Here is a 4,700-nt window from a genome sequence, read left to right as displayed (position 1 = left end):
TTATTTTATTTTTTTATTGGTTTATAACATTGTAAAAATTTCAGGTGTACATCATTGTACTTCTATTTCTGCATAGATTACATCATGTTCACCACCAAAATACTAATTACAACCCATCACCACACACATGTACCACATTGAGGGTATAATGCAAAGTGAAATAAGTCAGAGGGAGAAGATCAAATACCGTATGATTTCCTTCATTAAGTAGTAGATAATAACAACAATAAACAAACACATAGGTACATGTGTGTGGTACAAAGGTTTGTTTTTGACTCACCTTTTCTGCTTTCCTTCCTCTCATCTGTGCATCATTTGGAAAATGGAAAAGCCTTGCTCCTGGGGCTCATGTGCCAAGACCCACAGGGTCCCAAACATGAGGGATCCAAGTGATGACACTCAGATCTCAGAACCAAGGAAAGTAGGTTTGGGGAACCAGCATTTCCTACAGGATACTGATATGGCTGGCTTTTCTTTCCCCGCATTTGTGGAGGTAATCACAGCAGAGGACATCCAAACAGACAAGCTTCAAAGCGAACTGCCCTTGAAATGTGTTCTGCAATCTCCACACATTCCCTTGACACAATACTGTACAAAGACAAGCACAAGAATTACGCAGCAGTGGCAGGGGTTTCGAGGTGTGTGCGCTGCTGCCTCAGCATACGGGTAGGAAAGGAAAGGGCTGGAAGTGTCTGCATGGTTCAGGGAACCACACTGAGACCGAAGCTGTCGCGCATGATGGCGACTCTCCTACATGTCATCAGGTGCGTGTGGGCAAGGAGAGCCTTCTTCTTGCGCTCAGGCCCTGGCCTGACTACAGAGCGAATTTTCGCTCCTGGTTATTTCAGGGTAAGCTTGGGTAAAAGCCCCTGCAGGATGAGGAGTCTACAATGGCCTCTTCTGTTGTTAGAAGAGTCTGTCATAGTCTCATAAAGGGCTGCTCAGGGCCAAGACCTAGGAAGAAGGGTAGAGAAAGGAGGCCACGCTGGTTGTTCCTGCAGCCCAGCCCCCGTCTGTGGATCACCAGTCACTAAGTTATTTCAACAAATCTGTCACTCCATTTCTTCCAGTCACTTTCAAGTCTTTGCAAGAACACAGATCCTGGGAAAAAAATGCTTCCGTTATCCACTCAGCATGGCCAACCTGATCATGGGCAAGGTAAGGAGCTGATGAAACATGTTCTTCAGTCCATCCTGTGCGCAGGCAACCACGTGCACTGCATGGAGTTTAAGGGTAGGGCCGGGCAAAAAGAACCAGAGATTTCATTAAGAAGTAAGACCAACCCTGACGACACTATTCAGAGAAAAGGAGTTAAGAGGGCTCTGAAGCCAAACTGCCTTGGTTTGAATCCCAGTCCCAGGACTTACTAGCTGTGTGATCTTATGGAAGGTACTTAATTTTTCTGCTCCTCAGTTTCCTCATCTGTAAAAGGGGGATATCAATCATAACACGTACCTTATGTTGGGAGGATTTGAGGAGTTACAAGGAGCTTTAGTATAGGCCCTGGTACTTAGGAAGGGCTTTATAAAGGTTTGTTATAATAAATTTTGTATGTAATAGCATACCGAAGTTGGGCATATTCACTCAGCACCGTTTGCTTCACAACACGACGACTGAAAAGTCATCAGGTTGTTCCATACTCACAAAGAATACAGCCAACACTGGGGAGCAGGGTAACCTTGGACCTTGTCCACACCCACAGGATCAAAAACCATCATTCTGAACCCTGATGGCAGCAGTGAGACTGCTGTCAGGCTGCCGAGTGTTGGGGTGTTTTTCAGGGGCGTCTGGGCTTCCGTTGTGCTAGTGACGTGTCCCTTTTCAGTGAGTGGGTCCCAAGCCCTGCCAATCACCCAGCGAAGGACAACTGTCAACACTGTTTGACTGTGGTGTGGGTTAGGACTAACTCAGCAGACAGGAACAATAAAAACCCTGAACAGAAGGGGCAATGAAAGAGACGGGAACAGAGGCCGTCCTGTTCCTTGTTCGGCTAAAAGGAAACCCTGGGGCAACTCTGGGCGCCGCTAGGAACTCCCAAGCTGCCTCTGGTTTTGGATTTGGCCTCCAGTGGTCTGTGAAGCCTGTGGCCATCACTGCCTGTTGCTGCTTCATCTTGTGCTCCGGAGCCCCCAGGAGAGTTGACCAGTTCTTATGGGCTCCCAACTACCTCAATTCTGGCCAGATCTCCTACAGATGTTCAAATCCTACTCCCCCCCCACCCCACCCCGATCTGTGCGGGCCTCAGGGAGCTGGATTTGGGTTCTGAGTAGAGACCTGTGGTCCCAGCCCTGCCCACAGCACCCTGAAGTTTGGTGGGAAGTTGTCCGGTTTAGCAAAGCCTGCTGGCTAATAATCAGAAAGGCTGAGGCCGCCTCAGAAACGAGCAGCCTTTCAATTTGATCAAAGCAAAATGGAATGTGCCATCCGTCTCATCTTTGGCGTTTCCCCAGCCCCTCTCAGAGCGAGCTAAGTGCCAGGCTTCATCGATCGGTCCATAAGTCATGTTTACTGAGCTCCGTGTGTAGATACAGGGCTGTGGCAGCTGTAGGGAAAGACAGAGGAGAAGGGGGAAAAAAACCTCAAGTCAAAAGTTAGGGTTTATGCATAAAGCAAAAGCCTCCGCACCTTCCTCTCCTGGGCACTCCTCTCCCAAAGGCTCTACAAGGAAACGGGCACTGCAACTAGCCAGAACCAGAAAGCCCTTTCTTTATACGGTGCTGACCTCTAGAGGCTGCCAATTAAAAAGCATCCCAAAGGACCAACAATTTTACTGCTGGTTTTTACATCCCGTGTTGTTGTCATATTTTCTTAGAAAATATCTCTGTCCCTTTAAATGTTACCTAATAGGAAATGCCTACCTTATCCTTTGGCTGCCTAATTACAGTTTGCCCGGATTTTTCTAAATGTCATTGTTTTCTGCTCCAAAAAAGGAAAAAGGTGGGTCAGAGATAGGGAAAGTATTTCAAAGCTATTTGCCTACTACAGAACTAAGAGGAAAAGTACAGCACCAGCTATTTCAGGACGCATTTCTTGAGATTCCAAAGTACCAGATGGCCAGGCTTGTCAAGGGAGAAAGGAATGTTTTGCTCACCCCAATTCAGCAGGCAGCAGGCAAAACGATCCGCCAGACCCTCCCGCATACAGGCAGCGAGCCGGCTTGCTCCAGCCCTGGTGCAGGGTACAGACACCGCGAAGAGGGGCAGTTTGCTTACTTCGTTTTACTTCAACCCATTCATGTCCACAATGAACATGAGGGACAATGGGTATCCCACCTGGCCCGACTTTACTACGCAAATGAGACTTATTTCTAAAGGAAATGAGACTGTTCATTACATCCCTAAGCAAAACACCCCAAATCTTCCTATTCTGTTGTAGCTTTTTGTTCCATGTGATTGATCACAAAGAGAAGCGAAGTGTAGGAAGGCAGGGGAAAGTATTCAGAGATGTCAGCCTTTGCGCTAATATACACCTGCTATTTTGGCTGGGCTCTTTATTTCTAAAAGGGATCCTAGGAAGATGGGTTCAAAGTCAGAGAAATAGTTTTGCCAATATTGGTCACCCAGCCCTGGTTTCCTGAGACAATATTTTCCTTATAAACTTTGCTTCCCACTAGCCAAGATTCGTTCCCACAATGCTAGCGCCTGGAGGGAACTAGGAAATGAGTCCACACTCTTATTTTTACAGATGAGGGAACAACAATGGGGGCCGAGGGAAAGGTGACACGCCCACGGTCACACAGCTGGTCAGGGAGGAGACTGGGCTGGAAACTTTTCCCCAACTGACTCAGAATGATTCACTGCAAAGGGGAAATGTGGCTCTTTCTACCACCAGTCCCTGCACTCACACAAAGGAGGCAATCTGCATTTTAAAATGTCTACCTGTGAGAGTGATCAGAAAACAGTAATGAAGGAATTCTCCCTCCACAAAGGCTGTGTGCGTGTATGTGTTGGGGGGGAGGGGGGCAGATATGCTCCCACCACGCTAAGGTCAGAATCTTAGACTGGGTGAGGTCTGGAATGCTTGCACACAGACCACCACTCATTGCAATCTCTGACAACAGCCATGTTGAAAACAAAGAACCACAAATTAAGTTATTTGCAATATACACACAAACACACAACGTGTTTTGCTTGTGTGCCTATTGAGGCAATCTCCAATCTAAATCAATAATCTATGGAGACTTACTCATTTAGCGAAAGAAACTTCCTCTTAACCCAATAATGGGACTTACCACCAACTTCCAGATTTATTCCTTAAATGCCATTGTTTGTGAATAACAATAACTGGGAAGAAAGTAGTGAGGAAATGGTGTCACGTCATCACAGAATGACCAGAGATTTCTCATTGGTGCCACAAAAGATTCATAACGACGACAAAAAAAATAGGGTCCTTGCATACAAACCTAAAGTACTAGTTCGAAGGAAGAGTGGAAAATTACTAAATACCAGCTGCAGCATCAGGATATTTTAATGTCTCAAAATGCATCAATTATTAACATTTGAATCATATCAGTGGTTCATGTTAATGCCCTCCTCCCTCTCTCCCCGCAGCATCCCAACCATCCCCCTTACCAGGCCCCAACAACACAACCACAAAGCCAGCTGATAGTTCTTATTTCTTGTGCCTCCTTTATATCACATTAGGTGTCTTTTAGGACCAGACATGGTGGAGCGAGTAAAAAAGAGGCAAACATCACCAGA

This window comes from Diceros bicornis, chromosome 3, assembly GCF_020826845.1.
Source record: "Diceros bicornis minor isolate mBicDic1 chromosome 3, mDicBic1.mat.cur, whole genome shotgun sequence".
NCBI classification, from domain to species: Eukaryota; Metazoa; Chordata; class Mammalia; order Perissodactyla; family Rhinocerotidae; genus Diceros; species Diceros bicornis.
Note: the sequence above shows the minus strand (reverse complement) of the source record.